This window comes from Tachysurus fulvidraco, chromosome 10 (genome assembly GCF_022655615.1).
Source record: "Tachysurus fulvidraco isolate hzauxx_2018 chromosome 10, HZAU_PFXX_2.0, whole genome shotgun sequence".
Classification (NCBI taxonomy): Eukaryota; Metazoa; Chordata; class Actinopteri; order Siluriformes; family Bagridae; genus Tachysurus; species Tachysurus fulvidraco.
The window spans coordinates 5,837,882-5,853,032 of record NC_062527.1 but is presented as its reverse complement, the minus strand read 5'-3'; the positions used below and the strand labels follow the sequence as shown (position 1 = coordinate 5,853,032).

The 15,151-nt window shown below is 41.5% G+C and overlaps 8 non-coding genes across 8 annotated transcripts; all 8 read right to left on the bottom strand.

The window, feature by feature from the left end:
* Positions 1–85: 85 nt before the first annotated feature.
* On the bottom strand, positions 86–158 carry trnaf-gaa. The gene has a single exon. It is a non-coding gene; the product is annotated as a tRNA-Phe (tRNA).
* A 1,632-nt stretch (positions 159–1,790) lies between these two features.
* trnal-aag lies at positions 1,791–1,872 on the bottom strand. Its single transcript has one exon. It is a non-coding gene; the product is annotated as a tRNA-Leu (tRNA).
* A 104-nt stretch (positions 1,873–1,976) lies between these two features.
* trnas-gcu lies at positions 1,977–2,058 on the bottom strand. Its single transcript has one exon. It is a non-coding gene; the product is annotated as a tRNA-Ser (tRNA).
* A 273-nt stretch (positions 2,059–2,331) lies between these two features.
* Positions 2,332–2,404, bottom strand: trnaf-gaa. Its single transcript has one exon. It is a non-coding gene; the product is annotated as a tRNA-Phe (tRNA).
* A 1,633-nt stretch (positions 2,405–4,037) lies between these two features.
* Positions 4,038–4,119, bottom strand: trnal-uaa. The gene has a single exon. It is a non-coding gene; the product is annotated as a tRNA-Leu (tRNA).
* A 104-nt stretch (positions 4,120–4,223) lies between these two features.
* On the bottom strand, positions 4,224–4,305 carry trnas-gcu. The gene has a single exon. It is a non-coding gene; the product is annotated as a tRNA-Ser (tRNA).
* A 273-nt stretch (positions 4,306–4,578) lies between these two features.
* On the bottom strand, positions 4,579–4,651 carry trnaf-gaa. The gene has a single exon. It is a non-coding gene; the product is annotated as a tRNA-Phe (tRNA).
* A 1,633-nt stretch (positions 4,652–6,284) lies between these two features.
* Positions 6,285–6,366, bottom strand: trnal-aag. The gene has a single exon. It is a non-coding gene; the product is annotated as a tRNA-Leu (tRNA).
* Positions 6,367–15,151: the final 8,785 nt, after the last annotated feature.

Genomic DNA, 15,151 nt, shown 5'->3' with positions numbered 1-15,151 from the left:
CCACTCTAGCACAGATTGAGTGAAATTTCTTGGGGTCCGGTAACTCTTACCCCGAAGGGGTAGCCGGACATCCAAAGGAACCAATTGCCGAAACCCGGGATCGAACCAGGGACCTTTAGATCTTCAGTCTAACGCTCTCCCAGCTGAGCTATTTCGGCACACTAGCCTGTGCGTGCGAGTTTCTTGTGGTCCGCTAACTCTTTTTCCTAAGCTTCATACCTCCAAGGCATGGCTGCCACAACCTTTTGTAAAGCCTTTGTCTTGCCAAGACCCCACAATGCATTGCAAAGTTCAGTGGCGCTCCATAGCCTTATGTTGTGAAAGCTGCAGACTCAGGGCTAGCTTATCACACCTCACTGTAGCACGGATTGAGGGAACAGGTAAAAAGCTTAATCAGTGCCTTGAAAAGATTTGCTGGGACTGCAGGACTGGAGCTGTTGGCTGGGGACCTGGCAAAACCCATAGACTGGCATAACCCAGAGACTGTGATGTTGGAGCTGATGGGCGATGACCAGGTGGAGCAAATGACCATCCCTTCGATGAAGGTGCTGGTGCTGATGGGTGTTGACCCTGCTGATTTGAATATCCAGGCCACCTGGAACTCAGTAACAGCTTGTGCATGTTCCACATGTGCTGTTGGGAACCCTCTAGGGTTTGGCAGTGAAGGCTTTGCCACACTGATCTACTGGGGAAGCTCCACACCTTGCAGCAAAATGTCCCAGTCAATTCTCTTTTGCCGGGCAATCAGCCTGGCAAAACAAATCCATTGTACAATAAAACAATTGCATACAATTTATTTATTTATTTTTAAAAAAAGTAAATAACTATATGATTTTCTCAGTACAATAAACTTGTAGTTCAGTTGCAAATTCAGAAAATGACATTCACATACTAAATTTTTTATTTTTGTTTTCACAAACATGCAAAGTTTGCCAATTTTCAAATAAAAATTCAGTTAAGATATAATAATATAAAGGTGCGATTGTAGTTACATCCTGTCATATTGATATAATTACACTTATACACCGTCTCGTACAGAGCAACCCCCTGCTTCGGCCAATGACTGTTTTGTCCCGCCCCAACCCCCTGCTTTGGCCAATGACTGTTTTGCTCCGTTCAGAACTGTTAGTTCTTGCCGTTCAGAATTGTTAGGACCTAGCTTAGGAATTGTTTGAAATGTGTTAGGACTTGTTAGGACCTATGTTAGGAATTGTTTGAAATCTCGACCACCTCATCGTGCAGACAATGCACGCTACGAAAATCATAGGGTTTTTTTAAACGTAGCTCTGCGGCATACTTACTTTACCAAATGGGCTTTAGAAAGGTCTTGTTCAGAGCACCAAAATCCAAAGCCACAGTGCATTGCAAAGTTCATTGGTGCTCCATAGCCTTATGTTGGTGGAGATCATGCAAACTAACAGGCATCTGTGTCCAACCAGCAGGGAAATACTGCCTAAAGTTGCGAAAGCTGCAGACCCAAAGCTAGCTTTATCACACCCCACTCTAGCACGGATTGAGGGAACAGGTAGGAAGCTTAATCGGTGCCATGAAAAGTTTCTTATGGTCCGGTAACTCTTTTTCCTAAGCTTCATACCTCCAAGGCATGGCTGCCACAAGCTTTTGTAAAGCCTTTGTCTTGCCAAGACCCCACAATGCATTGCAAAGTTCAGTGGCGCTCCATAGCCTAATGTTGTGAAAGCTGCAGACTCAGGGCCAGCTTATCACACCCCACTGTAGCACGGATTGAGGGAACAGGTAGGAAGCTTAAACGGGGCCATGAAAAGGTTTGCTGGCAGCAGTGGGATTTGAACCCACGCCCCCGAAGAGACTGGAGCCTTAATCCAGCGCCTTAGACCGCTCGGCCATGCTACCTGCACCACAGACGTGGCTAGATATTCACAACGCATTCTATCACAGACCAAGCAGAACGCATACAGCCAGCAACAATGAAGGTGTTGAGGTAAAGAGGAGGTCAGCGACGAGGATGGGATTTGAACCCATGCGTGCAGAGCACAATGGATTAGCAATCCATCGCCTTAACCTCTCGGCCACCTCGTCATGCCGAAAATGTAGCCCAACCATGCTAAGAAAATCCTAGGTTTTTTAAAATGTAGCTCTGCAGCATACTTACCTTAACAAATGGGCTTAAGAAGTGGGTCTTGTTCAGAACAGCAAGATCCAAAGGCACTGCAAAAACATGGCATAACATTGCTGAAGCTGCAGACCTAGGGCTAGCTTATCACACCCCACTCTAGCACAGATTGAGTGAAATTTCTTGGGGTCCGGTAACTCTTACCCCGAAGGGGTAGCCGGACATCCAAAGGAACCAATTGCCGAAACCCGGGATCGAACCAGGGACCTTTAGATCTTCAGTCTAACGCTCTCCCAGCTGAGCTATTTCGGCACACTAGCCTGTGCGTGCGAGTTTCTTGTGGTCCGCTAACTCTTTTTCCTAAGCTTCATACCTCCAAGGCATGGCTGCCACAACCTTTTGTAAAGCCTTTGTCTTGCCAAGACCCCACAATGCATTGCAAAGTTCAGTGGCGCTCCATAGCCTTATGTTGTGAAAGCTGCAGACTCAGGGCTAGCTTATCACACCTCACTGTAGCACGGATTGAGGGAACAGGTAAAAAGCTTAATCAGTGCCTTGAAAAGATTTGCTGGGACTGCAGGACTGGAGCTGTTGGCTGGGGACCTGGCAAAACCCATAGACTGGCATAACCCAGAGACTGTGATGTTGGAGCTGATGGGCGATGACCAGGTGGAGCAAATGACCATCCCTTCGATGAAGGTGCTGGTGCTGATGGGTGTTGACCCTGCTGATTTGAATATCCAGGCCACCTGGAACTCAGTAACAGCTTGTGCATGTTCCACATGTGCTGTTGGGAACCCTCTAGGGTTTGGCAGTGAAGGCTTTGCCACACTGATCTACTGGGGAAGCTCCACACCTTGCAGCAAAATGTCCCAGTCAATTCTCTTTTGCCGGGCAATCAGCCTGGCAAAACAAATCCATTGTACAATAAAACAATTGCATACAATTTATTTATTTATTTTTAAAAAAAAGTAAATAACTATATGATTTTCTCAGTACAATAAACTTGTAGTTCAGTTGCAAATTCAGAAAATGACATTCACATACTAAATTTTTTATTTTTGTTTTCACAAACATGCAAAGTTTGCCAATTTTCAAATAAAAATTCAGTTAAGATATAATAATATAAAGGTGCGATTGTAGTTACATCCTGTCATATTGATATAATTACACTTATACACCGTCTCGTACAGAGCAACCCCCTGCTTCGGCCAATGACTGTTTTGTCCCGCCCCAACCCCCTGCTTTGGCCAATGACTGTTTTGCTCCGTTCAGAACTGTTAGTTCTTGCCGTTCAGAATTGTTAGGACCTAGCTTAGGAATTGTTTGAAATGTGTTAGGACTTGTTAGGACCTATGTTAGGAATTGTTTGAAATCTCGACCACCTCATCGTGCAGACAATGCACGCTACGAAAATCATAGGGTTTTTTTAAACGTAGCTCTGCGGCATACTTACTTTACCAAATGGGCTTTAGAAAGGTCTTGTTCAGAGCACCAAAATCCAAAGCCACAGTGCATTGCAAAGTTCATTGGTGCTCCATAGCCTTATGTTGGTGGAGATCATGCAAACTAACAGGCATCTGTGTCCAACCAGCAGGGAAATACTGCCTAAAGTTGCGAAAGCTGCAGACCCAAAGCTAGCTTTATCACACCCCACTCTAGCACGGATTGAGGGAACAGGTAGGAAGCTTAATCGGTGCCATGAAAAGTTTCTTATGGTCCGGTAACTCTTTTTCCTAAGCTTCATACCTCCAAGGCATGGCTGCCACAAGCTTTTGTAAAGCCTTTGTCTTGCCAAGACCCCACAATGCATTGCAAAGTTCAGTGGCGCTCCATAGCCTAATGTTGTGAAAGCTGCAGACTCAGGGCCAGCTTATCACACCCCACTGTAGCACGGATTGAGGGAACAGGTAGGAAGCTTAAACGGGGCCATGAAAAGGTTTGCTGGCAGCAGTGGGATTTGAACCCACGCCCCCGAAGAGACTGGAGCCTTAATCCAGCGCCTTAGACCGCTCGGCCATGCTACCTGCACCACAGACGTGGCTAGATATTCACAACGCATTCTATCACAGACCAAGCAGAACGCATACAGCCAGCAACAATGAAGGTGTTGAGGTAAAGAGGAGGTCAGCGACGAGGATGGGATTTGAACCCATGCGTGCAGAGCACAATGGATTAGCAATCCATCGCCTTAACCTCTCGGCCACCTCGTCATGCCGAAAATGTAGCCCAACCATGCTAAGAAAATCCTAGGTTTTTTAAAATGTAGCTCTGCAGCATACTTACCTTAACAAATGGGCTTAAGAAGTGGGTCTTGTTCAGAACAGCAAGATCCAAAGGCACTGCAAAAACATGGCATAACATTGCTGAAGCTGCAGACCTAGGGCTAGCTTATCACACCCCACTCTAGCACAGATTGAGTGAAATTTCTTGGGGTCCGGTAACTCTTACCCCGAAGGGGTAGCCGGACATCCAAAGGAACCAATTGCCGAAACCCGGGATCGAACCAGGGACCTTTAGATCTTCAGTCTAACGCTCTCCCAGCTGAGCTATTTCGGCACACTAGCCTGTGCGTGCGAGTTTCTTGTGGTCCGCTAACTCTTTTTCCTAAGCTTCATACCTCCAAGGCATGGCTGCCACAACCTTTTGTAAAGCCTTTGTCTTGCCAAGACCCCACAATGCATTGCAAAGTTCAGTGGCGCTCCATAGCCTTATGTTGTGAAAGCTGCAGACTCAGGGCTAGCTTATCACACCTCACTGTAGCACGGATTGAGGGAACAGGTAAAAAGCTTAATCAGTGCCTTGAAAAGATTTGCTGGGACTGCAGGACTGGAGCTGTTGGCTGGGGACCTGGCAAAACCCATAGACTGGCATAACCCAGAGACTGTGATGTTGGAGCTGATGGGCGATGACCAGGTGGAGCAAATGACCATCCCTTCGATGAAGGTGCTGGTGCTGATGGGTGTTGACCCTGCTGATTTGAATATCCAGGCCACCTGGAACTCAGTAACAGCTTGTGCATGTTCCACATGTGCTGTTGGGAACCCTCTAGGGTTTGGCAGTGAAGGCTTTGCCACACTGATCTACTGGGGAAGCTCCACACCTTGCAGCAAAATGTCCCAGTCAATTCTCTTTTGCCGGGCAATCAGCCTGGCAAAACAAATCCATTGTACAATAAAACAATTGCATACAATTTATTTATTTATTTTTAAAAAAAAGTAAATAACTATATGATTTTCTCAGTACAATAAACTTGTAGTTCAGTTGCAAATTCAGAAAATGACATTCACATACTAAATTTTTTATTTTTGTTTTCACAAACATGCAAAGTTTGCCAATTTTCAAATAAAAATTCAGTTAAGATATAATAATATAAAGGTGCGATTGTAGTTACATCCTGTCATATTGATATAATTACACTTATACACCGTCTCGTACAGAGCAACCCCCTGCTTCGGCCAATGACTGTTTTGTCCCGCCCCAACCCCCTGCTTTGGCCAATGACTGTTTTGCTCCGTTCAGAACTGTTAGTTCTTGCCGTTCAGAATTGTTAGGACCTAGCTTAGGAATTGTTTGAAATGTGTTAGGACTTGTTAGGACCTATGTTAGGAATTGTTTGAAATCTCGACCACCTCATCGTGCAGACAATGCACGCTACGAAAATCATAGGGTTTTTTTAAACGTAGCTCTGCGGCATACTTACTTTACCAAATGGGCTTTAGAAAGGTCTTGTTCAGAGCACCAAAATCCAAAGCCACAGTGCATTGCAAAGTTCATTGGTGCTCCATAGCCTTATGTTGGTGGAGATCATGCAAACTAACAGGCATCTGTGTCCAACCAGCAGGGAAATACTGCCTAAAGTTGCGAAAGCTGCAGACCCAAAGCTAGCTTTATCACACCCCACTCTAGCACGGATTGAGGGAACAGGTAGGAAGCTTAATCGGTGCCATGAAAAGTTTCTTATGGTCCGGTAACTCTTTTTCCTAAGCTTCATACCTCCAAGGCATGGCTGCCACAAGCTTTTGTAAAGCCTTTGTCTTGCCAAGACCCCACAATGCATTGCAAAGTTCAGTGGCGCTCCATAGCCTTATGTTGTGAAAGCTGCAGACTCAGGGCCAGCTTATCACACCCCACTGTAGCACGGATTGAGGGAACAGGTAGGAAGCTTAAACGGGGCCATGAAAAGGTTTGCTGGCAGCAGTGGGATTTGAACCCACGCCCCCGAAGAGACTGGAGCCTTAATCCAGCGCCTTAGACCGCTCGGCCATGCTACCTGCACCACAGACGTGGCTAGATATTCACAACGCATTCTATCACAGACCAAGCAGAACGCATACAGCCAGCAACAATGAAGGTGTTGAGGTAAAGAGGAGGTCAGCGACGAGGATGGGATCTGAACCTGTTAAATCTGTAATATTCTGGTGTTGTACAGACACCAAACTGATAACAAGTGAATCTCAAGATGTAATTTTACTATTACATGTGAAGTTAATTCTCACAAGTGTTCACAGCATTTGGGTCAAATAATTCATTTACAGATGAGACCTTGGAGCTACCATGGAGCAACACACCATGAGGAAGTAATTTCTATGGTCTTCTATGTTTCATGCTAAGTTCTTTATCAGCTCTGAATATAGAAGAAATGCTATCAGATGGATGCTGTGGTCAGACAGAAAGAAGGGTTTTACAGTATGTACCAGGTATATACCAGGTTTAATAATTAACCACAACACATTTTGCATGTGTAGTACCCTCACCGCCTGATGAGGGAAGATAAATGTTAATAAAATAAGCGACACAGAGCTGCTGCTGCTTCACTGTCATTGTGTATTGTTTGAGCAGCGCGTCCTCTTCCCACTCAGGTGAACGCTTCAGTATAAAGTAAAATGTAAAAAGAGAAATGTGGAAAGAAAATGAAATAAGCACAAAAATTAATTACAATAAAGAAAATTAATTTCAGCACTATGTTTAATTGGCTATTGATTGTAAATACTTTGCAACCTATTCCCTTAGCTCTCTTCTTAACTCATTCCTTTCCAGATAATACTTGGGGCAGAAAAACAGCACATGTTCAACTGTTTCCTTTACTTGGCATAATTCGCATAATCCCGTACCATGTTTCCCTATAATATAAAGTGTAGAATTGAGTTTAGTATGTCCCATCCTTAGTCTTGATAAAATAACCTGATCCTCTCTACTTAAATTTAGTGTCATACAAGCTTGTGGTTACAAGCTTCTTTAATGATACTTTTCCCTTCCATTCTACTTAATGCAACAGTAATATTGGGGAAGTTCAGTTTAAGTGACTCTTTAGCCATTCTATCCGATCTTTCATTTCCTGGTATATCTGCGTGAGCTGGTACCCAAACACATTTAATTATTATTCCAATTTGCCTTAATCTATACAAAATATTTAATATTTCTACAGAAATATCATATCTAACTGTTTGATAGTTTAGTAGGCTTATAAGTGATACCATAGAATCTGAACAAATCACAACTTTGTTTGGCATCTCCTCTTCCACCCAACTAAGTGCCTTCTGCATTGCCACCAGTTCAGCATTATATACTGAGGTCCCATCAGTAGGACCTATCTCTGGGTTTCTTGATTCATCTGTGTATATTGGGAGAAATGAAAAATAGACTGTTCTAATATATTTAATTGTGTAGTTCTTAATGTCAATATTTCCTTTTTAACACTCTCATGAATTAGTCAATCAACTTCACGGTGGCTAAAACACCACGGGGGTATTGGGGAAATAGTTGCCGTTAATGAAAATGATATGTTATCTAGCGACATTCCTGAAGCCCACTCCATTGCTTTCCAAGCTAAACCATTTCCTGTTAAGTTTATACTCTCCCAACTGCCCTCAATAATTGCTTTAGTACAATGTTCATGTTTATGCCCTTGTAAACTGATCCAGTAAGCAACAGCTAATTTTTGGCGTCTTAATTCTAATGGGTACTCTCCTGTTTCCACTTGCATTTCTGAGATTGGAGTTGTTTTAATTGCTCCTGTAATATATCAACACTCGTGCCTGAATCAAGTCTAAGTTTTTAAGCATACTATCTGATGCAGATCCATATATAATGCATCCATAATGCAAAACGGATCTTAAGAGAGTACAATATATGTTGATCATAGATTGTTTATCAGTTCCCCATTCTTGTTCCATTTTCTACCTTCACCATCTTGGAAATTGTATTTCCTACCTTGACTTGTATTGATTGTCCGAATAAGAAACTTAAAACCCAAATATAAAATCTTCCTTCAATTCCCATTCTTTGCAACTTTAACAGCAATCCTTCTCTCCACATCGTATCGTATGCTTTTTTGATGTCAAAGTACAGTATACTGCCACTAACACCTCTTTCATTGCTAGCGCCTTTTTAACATCAGTTTCTAATCTGATTAGTGCATCTAGAGTGGATCTACCTGGTCGAAAACCATACTGATAAGGAGCCATTTTTTGCTTTCCAATACATAATATAGTCGATTAACGATCATTGTTTTCCATTACTTTAGACGTCAGAGCTATTGGCCTATAATTTCCTGCTATAGTAGCATCTTTCCCTGGTTTGTGAATTGGGATTACAATTACTTGTTTCCATGATAGCGGTAATTGTCCTTCCCTCCAAATTTTGTTAAAAAGACCTAATATTACTTTAAGTATTACGTCATCCATCTGTTTAATCATAATATAGCAGATTCTATCTTTCCCAGAAGCAGTACTTCTAACCCTCATTAAAACTCTAAGTTCTCACAAATTAAAGTCAGTATCCAAAGCTGTTTTACTATCCGTTTTTTTTTTTATTAAAAATATCTCGATGCTTTAATATTTCTTCTCTCTGTCTCTTATAATTTATTCCTAGGTTATCTGAGCTGTGTGCCTTTTGAAAGATGGAAGCAAACATTTCCGCTTTATCTTCTTGCGTCACTGCTGTTTTCCCTTCATCTACTAGTACTGGTATATTCTGAGTTCTGTAAACCCCAAACATTTTTTTGAGGACACTCCATACCACTCCTATTTGGGTTTTCCTTCCTATTGTGGAGCAGAATGATTGTCAATGCTTCCTTTTAGCTTGCTTTATTATCTTCCTTGCCTGAGGCAGTTTCTTCTGATAACTAATTAAAGTTATAGGTATTAACGTTTTCTTAAGCTCTCCAAAAGCCTTATTACTATCTTTAACAGCGTTAGTGCATTCATCATTCCACCATGGAACAATTTTCAATCTTACTTTACCTTCTGATTTAGGAATGGATTCTTCAGCTGCATTTATAATAATTGTAATTAATCGATCAGAACACAAAACTATATCATCATCTAAGCTATAATTCACCATTCCATCAATACATAATCTGTTAAATTTATCCCAGTCAGTTCCATCAAATCTCCATCTTTTTGGCATTGTTTTATTTTGTTGATAAATTTCCAATCCCACATTGCATAAAATTGGAAAATGATCACTTCCCAATGTAGATTGCTCTAGTACTTCCCATTTACATTCTAAAGCTATAGCTCCAGAGACTATTGTTAGATCAAGACATGACAGCGAAGAATCCCTTATATTGAATCTAGTACCCTTCCTGTTATTTAAACACACTAAAGCATATTCCTCCATAAACTCTTCTACTACCCTACCATTATTATCTGGGCAAGTACTACCCCAAAGTGAATTATGTGCATTAAAATCCGCAAACCATTTCAAATTTTCCCCAGCTTCGATTCTTATCAATTTTAGATCATATAGAGTTAACTAATTACAAGGAATATAAAAGTTTACCACCTTTGATCCCCCTCCCTGAGTCCACACCTCTACAACAACACATTCCCCTAAGACATCTATTATTACTTCTCTATACTGTAAGTCACCCCATCTTGAACAAATGTGCCACATCCTCCTCCATTTGTACCAACTCTATCCTTTCTAACCAATTTGTAGCCAGGAATACAAAAGTTTAACTGCGGACAAAGCCAAGTCTCCTGAATACATATAATGTCTGGTAAAACTGCCAGCTGGTAAACAAATATTTTACGTTCTTGCCCATTCGCAATCAAACTTCTAGCATTCCACTGCAATATTTTCATATCTTACTTTAACTTCTCTGACTACCCAAAGGATCATCCTTCACTACTGTTCCTTCAGTTTGTCAATCTGTTCCACTGACACTTCAGTAATACCAAGATGTCGAGTCGCTGCAGATATAATAATTTTCAGCTTTTCAGTTCTTTTTTCTGTTTGAGCTGAACAATTAAAGACTTCAGCTATAAATGCTACAAAATTAATTTTGTTTACCACAAGTAAGTTTCCATCCTCAAGACATTTATGACTGCAGGTGTCTTTAGACTGAGTTACGATATTTTCCCTCAGATTTCCATTTGTTGCTTGTACTTGCTTGCCTACTTGTGCATACGATATATTCTGTACTGTTTTGAGTTTCATTGCTTCCATTGCTTGCTTTTGGGCTTTACAACCTATACACGCTGCACTGTGTGGCCCTCCACAATTACAACATTTTGGTCCAACCCCCTCTCTACATTTTCCATAATTATGTTCTCTGCCACACATGCACTTTTTTTCCCCTAACAGGCAGAAGCAACCTGCCCCAATCTTTTGCAATTAAAACATCTCAATGCTGGTCTAACAAATGGCCATACCATATAACACATATATCCAATTTTAACATGTTCGGGTAAGTTTTTACAATTGAAAGTTAGTACAACAATACTCTTTTAAACCATTTCTACTAGAAAGCAGACGCTTCACTTCTGTCACCATTTCGTTTGCCTTTAAAACCTCATCAGATAAGGATACAGGTACCCCCATAATCACTCCTTTAAGATTATCAAGTTCTCACAGTACATAACATTTGACTGCTTTACCTCCAAGTTCTTTGATCGTCAATGCAATCTCTTGCTGCTTTTTGTCAACACAAAAAAGGAGGACTTGGTTGTTTGACAGATACCTTGCTGATTTAATATTTCCGATTGATTTTTTGATTATTTCTGTAAGTTTCATTGGATTATTGATGCTTTTAAATGTTCCACAAAATGCAACCATTACTTTGTATTCTACCTCAAAAATCACATATCTTTAGCTCTCTTAGCTGACCAGGTGGCTAAGCCTAAATCTACAGTCCAGAATTTCCAGTCTTTCGTTCAGAGTGTGTGCAGTAGTCTCAGCACATTGAGCACGGGAAAGGTTATTCTGATAATGTAGCCCACGTTCCAGCTGCCTATCAGACAGCCTCATCGCAGCATGTGCTTATAGACCTTCCCCTCAAATGAAATGTTCTATTACACCCTGTAAAGAGGTGGAGGGTCCCATTTTTGCCTCTGGTCACCCGCACATCCTTCTAATACATATACCCTGCAAGGATAAAAGCTCCATTACTCCCTGCCATTGATGACCCAGTGTCTGTGAGGGGCCATGTTTCAGGCCCTCAGTTACAACAGTGGAAGTTTATTACAAACAAGTGGTCTTATCAGTTCCATATTGGACTATCTACAACACTTGTTGGACACAGGGCACACTCCAGCCACACTGAAGGTCTTAAAGGCAGCCCACAGGGATTCGCAGGTGGGCAGTTGTCAATCAGCAAATATAGGCTTATTGTGCTGTTTCTTAGAAGAGCTGTGCACCATAAACTGCCGGTACCAGTACCACACACAGTGAGAGCTGCAAGTGGTATTTGATAGCTTGTGCCTAGCCCCTAGATCAGACATGGGCAAACTACAGCCCGCGGGTCACATACGGCCCATTGGGCTTTTTAATCCGGCCCGCCGAACCCGTCCAAGTTATAATATTATATTAAATTTTATTATAAAGACACCACAATAATTTTACCTAGCTGTAATTCCAGTCTTTCCCCAGGAGATGGTGCACCCTGAAGACATTGACCCTTGAGTATGATGCATTACAGTTACTCTCTACTTAACTTTGTAGCTTTGCACTTTCAGCCCTTCAGTAAAAATGAGCGGACCGAAGAAAAGAAAAGTAGACAGTGAGTGCCGAGTGTTCAATAAAGAATGGACAACAAAATATTTTTTCACTGAAGTCCGATCAAAAGCTGTATGTCTGATATGCCAAGAAACTGTAGCGGTTTTTAAAGAATACAACATCAGCCGTCATTTTGCCACAAAACATGCTAACTATGCTAGTAAACAGTCTCCACAAGGACGGTCGGCTACAGCTAAGAGATTGACGGCTAATTTACAGACTCAGCAAAATCTTTTTCACAGACAAACTGCGATAAAAGAGTCGAGTACTAAGGCAAGTTTTTTGCTGGTATTGAAATTAGCAAAGGCCAGTAAGCCTTTCTCTGAAGGTGAATTTTTAAAAGAATGCATGGTTGAGACAGCAGGTCTCTTGTGTCCGGAGAGCAAAGGCAAATTTGAACAAATCAGTTTATCACGCAGAACTATGACTCGCCGTGTGGAATTGATTGACGAAGATATAGCTATCAAATTAACCAAAAAGGCGGAGTCATTTAAGTTTCATTCACTAGCACTGGATGAAAGTAACGACATAAAAAACACTGCTCAGCTCCTAATTTTTATCCGAGGGATTAGCGACAGTTTTGATATCACAGAGGAATTTTTGACAATGGAGTCCATTAAAGGAAAAACAAGGGGAGAGGACTTGTATAGCCAGGTGTCTGCTGTCATCGAGAGAATGAAGAGAATGTCACCACGGATGGATCGCCAAATTTAACTGGGAAAAACGTTGGGTTGCTAAAAGACTGCAGGAAAAAGTAAAAGAGGAAAATCCTGATCAGGATGTTATTTTCCTTCACTGCATCATTCATCAGGAAGTTCTGTGTAAGTTTATATTGCAGCTAAATCATGTCATGAATCCAGTCGTAAAACTTGTTAACTTTATATGAGCAAGGGGACTTCAGCATCGTCAGTTTATTGCGTTCCTGGAAGAAACCGATCACTCTCGTGTGCGCTGGCTAAGTTTGGGCAAAGTCTTTCAAAGAGTGTGGGAGCTGAAGGAGGAGATCACTGCATTTTTGGAGTTAATGGGGAGATCCAACGAATTTGCCGAGCTAAGCGACAAGAACTGGCGTTGTGACTTTGCGTTTGCTATGGACATACTTTCGCACATGAATGAGCTGAACACCAAGCTACAGGCAAAAGATCAATTTGTGCACGACATGTACACAAATGTTAGGGCCTTCAAATCCAAGCTGACTCTTTTCTCCAGACAAATTTCAAACAAATCTTTCACTCACTTCCCCACACTAGCCATGCAGAAAGAGGCGACCCAAAATGCTCATAAATACAGCAAATCACTGGACGACCTGCACGGAGAATTCTGCCGTCGTTTCTGTGACTTTGAAAAAATTGAAAAGTCACTTCAGCTGGTGTCCTGTCCCCTGTCACAAGACCCTGAAACAGCACCACAGGAGCTGCAGCTGGAACTGATAGATCTTCAGTCTGACTCTGTATTGAAGGAGAAGTTCAACTCTCTTAAACTGAAAGACTTTTATGCTTCACTTAACAAAGCCACGTTTCCAAACCTCCGGAGGATGGCACAGAAGATGCTGACGTTGGTTGTCTCAACCTATGTGTGTGAACAGACATTCAGCGTCATGAACATCAACAAAGCCCGTCACAGATCCAAGTTAACTGACCAACACCTCGGATCTATCTTGAGAATTGCCACAACAAATATAACGCCAGACATTGATGCACTTGCAAAAAAAGGAAACCAACAACACTGTTCCCACTGAAACTGAATGGGAGTTTATTACTACATTATTAAAGTAATAAATTTGTAAAACAATTTTTACAATAAACTAAGCACAATGGTGTTTTTCTGCCTGTTAAATCTTTTAATGTAATGGTTTTTACATTTAATTTATATTAGTTCACACAAACACACCAATCTCCTATTCTGACCCGGCCCCGCGATCAAATTTTAGAAACCATTGTGGCCCGCGGGTCAAAAAGTTTGCCAACCCCTGCCCTAGATCAAGCTCATAATTAAGTATCTTAATTAAGTATCTCAACAGACTCAGTAATTTGCAGGCCCCTCTCAGTGAGACCAAATGCATCAGATGGGCCATCAAACCTTCCGTTACAAACACCCTTCACTAACTATTCACTCCAGCTCGCAGCATTTTGCCCTATTGATTAAGTCCCTAACCCAGCAGTGTCCAGTACAAATGCTGAGGCAGTAAGTGTCAACAGGGATTCTGTGGGCCATCACCGGCCAGTTGTTCATCTGTTTCGGGCCTTGTTGTTGAGACTCCTTTCCCTTTCCCACACCATTTACAATGCTTCCCACTCAGGAGATCGCCCTATTCCAGCGTCTCTGAAGGACCATAAAGCAGATTACTAAGAGGCCCTAAAACAGAATCTCTGAGGCTCCAACCCAGAATGCAGACATACTGATGACCTGTTGGTTAGGTTTTATAATACAGTTTCCGAGCCAGGTGAGGAGTTCCTTAGCCCTCCCTTAGTATTAGTGTTGATAACACCATTTCTGATTGTGTTGTCCTTTAAGGACTTTAATGTTCAAATATCTGATTTAAATATTTTTGATAAATATTCTTAGATAAAAATGTAAAGTTTATAATTACTTAATACTTATTTATAATTACTCAATAACTTATTAATTATTACTTCTATCTACCTCATTTGTAAAAATATATTGTTTGTTTTATGTGACTTTAAGTCACTTCCTGTTTCGTCACGTCCTTGCAATGAGACCGGCATGGTGTGCTCTCTATAATAATCCATTGCATCCATCAAAAAGCATCATAGAGGTAATGCCGTAAATTAATTAATATGACATTGCACATGTTAAAGAATTTATATAAGCGATTATTTGTTAAAAAAGGCGGTTTTATAAGCTGCTAAAAATGGTTGTTTACCATCGTGTTCAAGCTTTAGCGATGCCAATACTGTAGCTAATAGTAGTTTGTGTTAGTTGTAGTGTTAAGGGATTTTATGGGACACATGATGTGATGTTACCCCCTTGTGGTTAGGCGGGGGGTGTGGAAAAGCAAGCAGAATAATAAAGCCATGCTTAGAGAGCACACGCTGG